This window comes from Oncorhynchus clarkii, unplaced genomic scaffold (assembly GCF_045791955.1).
Source record: "Oncorhynchus clarkii lewisi isolate Uvic-CL-2024 unplaced genomic scaffold, UVic_Ocla_1.0 unplaced_contig_6470_pilon_pilon, whole genome shotgun sequence".
NCBI classification, from domain to species: Eukaryota; Metazoa; Chordata; class Actinopteri; order Salmoniformes; family Salmonidae; genus Oncorhynchus; species Oncorhynchus clarkii.
The window spans coordinates 1-7,832 of NW_027260523.1; the positions used below are offsets into that span (position 1 = coordinate 1).

General features: G+C 39.8%; 13 non-coding genes across 13 annotated transcripts; all 13 read left to right on the forward strand.

Annotated features, from left to right (window-relative positions):
- Window positions 1-190: 190 nt before the first annotated feature.
- Window positions 191-262, forward strand: trnae-uuc (transfer RNA glutamic acid (anticodon UUC)). The gene has a single exon. It is a non-coding gene; the product is annotated as a tRNA-Glu (tRNA).
- A 983-nt stretch (window positions 263-1,245) lies between these two features.
- trnac-aca (transfer RNA cysteine (anticodon ACA)) lies at window positions 1,246-1,318 on the forward strand. The gene has a single exon. It is a non-coding gene; the product is annotated as a tRNA-Cys (tRNA).
- Window positions 1,319-1,523: 205 nt separating this feature from the next.
- Window positions 1,524-1,595, forward strand: trnae-uuc (transfer RNA glutamic acid (anticodon UUC)). The gene has a single exon. It is a non-coding gene; the product is annotated as a tRNA-Glu (tRNA).
- A 318-nt stretch (window positions 1,596-1,913) lies between these two features.
- On the forward strand, window positions 1,914-1,986 carry trnar-acg (transfer RNA arginine (anticodon ACG)). Its single transcript has one exon. It is a non-coding gene; the product is annotated as a tRNA-Arg (tRNA).
- Window positions 1,987-2,196: 210 nt separating this feature from the next.
- On the forward strand, window positions 2,197-2,268 carry trnae-uuc (transfer RNA glutamic acid (anticodon UUC)). The gene has a single exon. It is a non-coding gene; the product is annotated as a tRNA-Glu (tRNA).
- Window positions 2,269-3,253: 985 nt separating this feature from the next.
- trnar-acg (transfer RNA arginine (anticodon ACG)) lies at window positions 3,254-3,326 on the forward strand. Its single transcript has one exon. It is a non-coding gene; the product is annotated as a tRNA-Arg (tRNA).
- Window positions 3,327-3,533: 207 nt separating this feature from the next.
- On the forward strand, window positions 3,534-3,605 carry trnae-uuc (transfer RNA glutamic acid (anticodon UUC)). The gene has a single exon. It is a non-coding gene; the product is annotated as a tRNA-Glu (tRNA).
- A 985-nt stretch (window positions 3,606-4,590) lies between these two features.
- On the forward strand, window positions 4,591-4,663 carry trnar-acg (transfer RNA arginine (anticodon ACG)). Its single transcript has one exon. It is a non-coding gene; the product is annotated as a tRNA-Arg (tRNA).
- Window positions 4,664-4,873: 210 nt separating this feature from the next.
- trnae-uuc (transfer RNA glutamic acid (anticodon UUC)) lies at window positions 4,874-4,945 on the forward strand. Its single transcript has one exon. It is a non-coding gene; the product is annotated as a tRNA-Glu (tRNA).
- Window positions 4,946-5,930: 985 nt separating this feature from the next.
- On the forward strand, window positions 5,931-6,003 carry trnar-acg (transfer RNA arginine (anticodon ACG)). Its single transcript has one exon. It is a non-coding gene; the product is annotated as a tRNA-Arg (tRNA).
- Window positions 6,004-6,213: 210 nt separating this feature from the next.
- trnae-uuc (transfer RNA glutamic acid (anticodon UUC)) lies at window positions 6,214-6,285 on the forward strand. Its single transcript has one exon. It is a non-coding gene; the product is annotated as a tRNA-Glu (tRNA).
- Window positions 6,286-7,269: 984 nt separating this feature from the next.
- trnac-aca (transfer RNA cysteine (anticodon ACA)) lies at window positions 7,270-7,342 on the forward strand. Its single transcript has one exon. It is a non-coding gene; the product is annotated as a tRNA-Cys (tRNA).
- Window positions 7,343-7,547: 205 nt separating this feature from the next.
- On the forward strand, window positions 7,548-7,619 carry trnae-uuc (transfer RNA glutamic acid (anticodon UUC)). The gene has a single exon. It is a non-coding gene; the product is annotated as a tRNA-Glu (tRNA).
- The last annotated feature ends 213 nt before the right edge of the window (window positions 7,620-7,832 follow it).

Below are 7,832 nucleotides of genomic sequence, written 5' to 3' on the forward strand. Positions count from 1 at the left end.
AAATCAAGCCGGGATTGATACTGAATACTTTTCAGTGCTTCTGGCTGTTCTCACTTCAAACTCATTTTAGACTGATTTCATCTGGACATTCCCCAACATCTCAGAGAAAAAAAGATGCAGCTTTTAATCCAACAGGCATAATGTCAACATTTAAAGATTTGTCTGTGATGTGTATTTTAAGTATGTGTCTTCCCATATGGTCTAGCGGTTAGGATTCCTGGTTTTCACCCAGGTGGCCCGGGTTCAACTCCCGGTATGGGAAAGAATATCTTGTCGTTTGGGATGCACTTGTGTAACAACAGATACTGCATTTTAACTGGCAGCAGTTTCACACAACACAACAATATTCCCTCAGCAACAGGAAATGTGACATGTTATGTAGATTCAAATTATACAAGGCTTTTTAAACGTTGAATACACTTCATGGCTGCATTTCTTGCTCTGCAGTAAAATTCATGCAACAACAGGAGGATCAAATTAAGATTTGCATCTGTAACAGAAATCCCAAGGAACCTTGTCTGTGACAGAAGCTATGACTGTGTACACTGGCCTAGGTGTGTCCTGACTTCAGCTTGGCTGTGCGGCCAGTGGCGCAATGGATAACGTGTCTGATAACAGGTCAGAAGATTGAATATTTGACTCCTGTTTGGCTCAAAACTAGATTTATTTGACCAAAATCAAGCTGGGAAAAATACTGTATACTTTTCATTGTGTCTGGCAGTTCTCGATTCAAACACATTTTAGACTGATTTTATATGGGACTTTTCTCCAACATCTCTGAGAAAAAGATGGAGCTTGTAATTACAACAAGCATCATTTCAACGTTTATGGATTTGTCTGTGATGTTTTTTTAAGTAACTGTGTTCCCATATGGTCTGGCGTTTAGGATTCCTGGTTTTCGCCCGGGTTGAACTCCCAGTATGGGAAAGAACATCTTGTCATTTGGGATGCACTTGTGTAAGAACAGATACCACATTTTAACTGGCAGCAGAATCACACAACACAACAATATTCCCTCAGCAACAGCAAATGTGACATGTTTTGTAGATTCATAATTTACAAGACTTTTTAAACATTGAATACACTTCAAGTTTGCATTTCTTGCTCTGCAGTAAAATTCATGCAACAACAGGAGGATCAAATTAAGATATGCATCTGAAACAGAAAACCAAGGAACCTTGTTGTTGACAGACGCAATGACTGTGTACACTGGTCTAGCTGTGACCTGACTTCAGCTTAGATGTGGGGCCAGTGGCGCAATGGATAACGTGTCTGACTACAGATCAGAAGATTCTAGGTTCGAGTCCTGGCTGGCTCGATATTTAATTGATTAAAATCAAGCCGGGATTGATACTGTATTGTTTTCAGTGCTTCTGGCTGTTCTCACTTCAAACTCATTTTGGACTGATTTCATCTGGACATTCCCCAACATCTCAGAGAAAAAAAGATGTAGCTTTTAATCCAACAGGCATAATGTCAACATTTAAAAATTTGTCTGTGATGTGTATTTTAAGTATGTGTCTTCCCATATGGTCTAGCGGTTAGGATTCCTGGTTTTCACCCAGGTGGCCTGGGTTCTACTCCCGGTATGGGAAAGAATATATTGTCGTTTGGGATGAACTTGTGTAACAACAGATACTGCATTTTAACTGGCAGCAGTTTCACACAACACAACAATATTCCCTCAGCAACAGCAAATGTGACATGTTTTGTAGATTCATAATTTACAAGACTTTTTAAACATTGAATACACTTCAAGTTTGCATTTCTTGCTCTGCAGTAAAATTCATGCAACAACAGGAGGATCAAATTAAGATATGCATCTGAAACAGAAAACCAAGGAACCTTGTTGTTGACAGACGCAATGACTGTGTACACTGATCTAGCTGTGACCTGACTTCAGCTTAGACGTGGGGCCAGTGGCGCAATGGATAACGTGTCTGACTACGGATCAGAAGATTCTAGGTTCGACTCCTGGCTGGCTCGATACTTAATTTAATTGATTGAAATCAAGCCGGGATTGACACTGAATACTTTTCAGTGCTTCTGGCTGTTCTCACTTCAAACTCATTTTAGACTGATTTCATCTGGACATTCCCCAACATCTCAGAGAAAAAAAGATGTAGCTTTTAATCCAACAGGCATAATGTCAACATTTAAAGATTTGTCTGTGATGTGTATTTTAAGTATGTGTCTTCCCATATGGTCTAGCGGTTAGGATTCCTGGTTTTCACCCAGGTGGCCCGGGTTCAACTCCCGGTATGGGAAAGAATATCTTGTCGTTTGGGATGCACTTGTGTAACAACAGATACTGCATTTTAACTGACAGCAGTTTCACACAACACAACAATATTCCCTCAGCAACAGGAAATGTGACATGTTATGTAGATTCAAATTATACAAGGCATTTTAAACGTTGAATACACTTCATGGCTGCATTTCTTGCTCTGCAGTAAAATTCATGCAACAACAGGAGGATCAAATTAAGATTTGCATCTGTAACAGAAATCCCAAGGAACCTTGTCGGTGACAGAAGCTATGACTGTGTACACTGGCCTAGGTGTGTCCTGACTTCAGCTTGGCTGTGCGGCCAGTGGCGCAATGGATAACGTGTCTGATAACAGGTCAGAAGATTGAATATTTGACTCCTGTTTGGCTCAAAACTATATTTATTTGACCAAAATCAAGCTGGGAAAAATACTGTATACTTTTCATTGTGTCTGGCAGTTCTCGATTCAAACACATTTTAGACTGATTTTATATGGGACTTTTCTCCAACATCTCTGAGAAAAAAGATGGAGCTTGTAATTACAACAAGCATAATTTCAACGTTTATGGATTTGTCTGTGATGTTTTTTTTAAGTAACTGTCTTCCCATATGGTCTGGCGTTTAGGATTCCTGGTTTTCGCCCGGGTTGAACTCCCAGTATGGGAAAGAACATCTTGTCATTTGGGATGCACTTGTGTAAGAACAGATACCACATTTTAACTGGCAGCAGAATCACACAACACAACAATATTCCCTCAGCAACAGCAAATGTGACATGTTTTGTAGATTCATAATTTACAAGACTTTTTAAACATTGAATACACTTCAAGTTTGCATTTCTTGCTCTGCAGTAAAATTCATGCAACAACAGGAGGATCAAATTAAGATATGCATCTGAAACAGAAAACCAAGGAACCTTGTTGTTGACAGACGCAATGACTGTGTACACTGGTCTAGCTGTGACCTGACTTCAGCTTAGACGTGGGGCCAGTGGCGCAATGGATAACGTGTCTGACTACGGATCAGAAGATTCTAGGTTCGACTCCTGGCTGGCTCGATACTTTTAATTGATTGAAATCAAGCCGGGATTGATACTGAATACTTTTCAGTGCTTCTGGCTGTTCTCACTTCAAACTCATTTTAGACTGATTTCATCTGGACATTCCCCAACATCTCAGAGAAAAAAAGATGTAGCTTTTAATCCAACAGGCATAATGTCAACATTTAAAGATTTGTCTGTGATGTGTATTTTAAGTATGTGTCTTCCCATATGGTCTAGCGGTTAGGATTCCTGGTTTTCACCCAGGTGGCCCGGGTTCAACTCCCGGTATGGGAAAGAATATCTTGTCGTTTGGGATGCACTTGTGTAACAACAGATACTGCATTTTAACTGGCAGCAGTTTCACACAACACAACAATATTCCCTCAGCAACAGGAAATGTGACATGTTATGTAGATTCAAATTATACAAGGCATTTTAAACGTTGAATACACTTCATGGCTGCATTTCTTGCTCTGCAGTAAAATTCATGCAACAACAGGAGGATCAAATTAAGATTTGCATCTGTAACAGAAATCCCAAGGAACCTTGTCGGTGACAGAAGCTATGACTGTGTACACTGGCCTAGGTGTGTCCTGACTTCAGCTTGGCTGTGCGGCCAGTGGCGCAATGGATAACGTGTCTGATAACAGGTCAGAAGATTGAATATTTGACTCCTGTTTGGCTCAAAACTAGATTTATTTGACCAAAATCAAGCTGGGAAAAATACTGTATACTTTTCATTGTGTCTGGCAGTTCTCGATTCAAACACATTTTAGACTGATTTTATATGGGACTTTTCTCCAACATCTCTGAGAAAAAAGATGGAGCTTGTAATTACAACAAGCATAATTTCAACGTTTATGGATTTGTCTGTGATGTTTTTTTTAAGTAACTGTCTTCCCATATGGTCTGGCGTTTAGGATTCCTGGTTTTCGCCCGGGTTGAACTCCCAGTATGGGAAAGAACATCTTGTCATTTGGGATGCACTTGTGTAAGAACAGATACCACATTTTAACTGGCAGCAGAATCACACAACACAACAATATTCCCTCAGCAACAGCAAATGTGACATGTTTTGTAGATTCATAATTTACAAGACTTTTTAAACATTGAATACACTTCAAGTTTGCATTTCTTGCTCTGCAGTAAAATTCATGCAACAACAGGAGGATCAAATTAAGATATGCATCTGAAACAGAAAACCAAGGAACCTTGTTGTTGACAGACGCAATGACTGTGTACACTGGTCTAGCTGTGACCTGACTTCAGCTTAGACGTGGGGCCAGTGGCGCAATGGATAACGTGTCTGACTACGGATCAGAAGATTCTAGGTTCGACTCCTGGCTGGCTCGATACTTAATTTAATTGATTGAAATCAAGCCGGGATTGATACTGAATACTTTTCAGTGCTTCTGGCTGTTCTCACTTCAAACTCATTTTAGACTGATTTCATCTGGACATTCCCCAACATCTCAGAGAAAAAAAGATGTAGCTTTTAATCCAACAGGCATAATGTCAACATTTAAAGATTTGTCTGTGATGTGTATTTTAAGTATGTGTCTTCCCATATGGTCTAGCGGTTAGGATTCCTGGTTTTCACCCAGGTGGCCCGGGTTCAACTCCCGGTATGGGAAAGAATATCTTGTCGTTTGGGATGCACTTGTGTAACAACAGATACTGCATTTTAACTGGCAGCAGTTTCACACAACACAACAATATTCCCTCAGCAACAGGAAATGTGACATGTTATGTAGATTCAAATTATACAAGGCATTTTAAACGTTGAATACACTTCATGGCTGCATTTCTTGCTCTGCAGTAAAATTCATGCAACAACAGGAGGATCAAATTAAGATTTGCATCTGTAACAGAAATCCCAAGGAACCTTGTCGGTGACAGAAGCTATGACTGTGTACACTGGCCTAGGTGTGTCCTGACTTCAGCTTGGCTGTGCGGCCAGTGGCGCAATGGATAACGTGTCTGATAACAGGTCAGAAGATTGAATATTTGACTCCTGTTTGGCTCAAAACTATATTTATTTGACCAAAATCAAGCTGGGAAAAATACTGTATACTTTTCATTGTGTCTGGCAGTTCTCGATTCAAACACATTTTAGACTGATTTTATATGGGACTTTTCTCCAACATCTCTGAGAAAAAAGATGGAGCTTGTAATTACAACAAGCATAATTTCAACGTTTATGGATTTGTCTGTGATGTTTTTTTTAAGTAACTGTCTTCCCATATGGTCTGGCGTTTAGGATTCCTGGTTTTCGCCCGGGTTGAACTCCCAGTATGGGAAAGAACATCTTGTCATTTGGGATGCACTTGTGTAAGAACAGATACCACATTTTAACTGGCAGCAGAATCACACAACACAACAATATTCCCTCAGCAACAGCAAATGTGACATGTTTTGTAGATTCATAATTTACAAGACTTTTTAAACATTGAATACACTTCAAGTTTGCATTTCTTGCTCTGCAGTAAAATTCATGCAACAACAGGAGGATCAAATTAAGATATGCATCTGAAACAGAAAACCAAGGAACCTTGTTGTTGACAGACGCAATGACTGTGTACACTGGTCTAGCTGTGACCTGACTTCAGCTTAGACGTGGGGCCAGTGGCGCAATGGATAACGTGTCTGACTACGGATCAGAAGATTCTAGGTTCGACTCCTGGCTGGCTCGATACTTAATTTAATTGATTGAAATCAAGCCGGGATTGATACTGTATACTTTTCAGTGCTTCTGGCTGTTCTCACTTCAAACTCATTTTAGACTGATTTCATCTGGACATTCCCCAACATCTCAGAGAAAAAAAGATGTAGCTTTTAATCCAACAGGCATAATGTCAACATTTAAAGATTTGTCTGTGATGTGTATTTTAAGTATGTGTCTTCCCATATGGTCTAGCGGTTAGGATTCCTGGTTTTCACCCAGGTGGCCCGGGTTCAACTCCCGGTATGGGAAAGAATATCTTGTCGTTTGGGATGCACTTGTGTAACAACAGATACTGCATTTTAACTGGCAGCAGTTTCACACAACACAACAATATTCCCTCAGCAACAGGAAATGTGACATGTTATGTAGATTCAAATTATACAAGGCTTTTTAAACGTTGAATACACTTCATGGCTGCATTTCTTGCTCTGCAGTAAAATTCATGCAACAACAGGAGGATCAAATTAAGATTTGCATCTGTAACAGAAATCCCAAGGAACCTTGTCTGTGACAGAAGCTATGACTGTGTACACTGGCCTAGGTGTGTCCTGACTTCAGCTTGGCTGTGCGGCCAGTGGCGCAATGGATAACGTGTCTGATAACAGGTCAGAAGATTGAATATTTGACTCCTGTTTGGCTCAAAACTATATTTATTTGACCAAAATCAAGCTGGGAAAAATACTGTATACTTTTCATTGTGTCTGGCAGTTCTCGATTCAAACACATTTTAGACTGATTTTATATGGGACTTTTCTCCAACATCTCTGAGAAAAAGATGGAGCTTGTAATTACAACAAGCATCATTTCAACGTTTATGGATTTGTCTGTGATGTTTTTTTAAAGTAACTGTCTTCCCATATGGTCTGGCTTTTAGGATTCCTGGTTTTCGCCCGGGTTGAACTCCCAGTATGGGAAAGAACATCTTGTCATTTGGGATGCACTTGTGTAAGAACAGATACCACATTTTAACTGGCAGCAGAATCACACAACACAACAATATTCCCTCAGCAACAGCAAATGTGACATGTTTTGTAGATTCATAATTTACAAGACTTTTTAAACATTGAATACACTTCAAGTTTGCATTTCTTGCTCTGCAGTAAAATTCATGCAACAACAGGAGGATCAAATTAAGATATGCATCTGAAACAGAAAACCAAGGAACCTTGTTGTTGACAGACACAATGACTGTGTACACTGGTCTAGCTGTGACCTGACTTCAGCTTAGATGTGGGGCCAGTGGCGCAATGGATAACGTGTCTGACTACAGATCAGAAGATTCTAGGTTCGAGTCCTGGCTGGCTCGATATTTAATTGATTAAAATCAAGCCGGGATTGATACTGTATTGTTTTCAGTGCTTCTGGCTGTTCTCACTTCAAACTCATTTTGGACTGATTTCATCTGGACATTCCCCAACATCTCAGAGAAAAAAAGATGTAGCTTTTAATCCAACAGGCATAATGTCAACATTTAAAAATTTGTCTGTGATGTGTATTTTAAGTATGTGTCTTCCCATATGGTCTAGCGGTTAGGATTCCTGGTTTTCACCCAGGTGGCCTGGGTTCAACTCCCGGTATGGGAAAGAATATCTTGTCGTTTGGGATGCACTTGTGTAACAACAGATACTGCATTTTAACTGGCAGCAGTTTCACACAACACAACAATATTCCCTCAGCAACAGCAAATGTGACATGTTATGTAGATTCAAATTATACAAGAATTTTAAAAGTTGAATACACTTCATGGCTGCATTTCTTGCTCTGCAGTAAAATTCATGCAACAACAGGAGGATCAA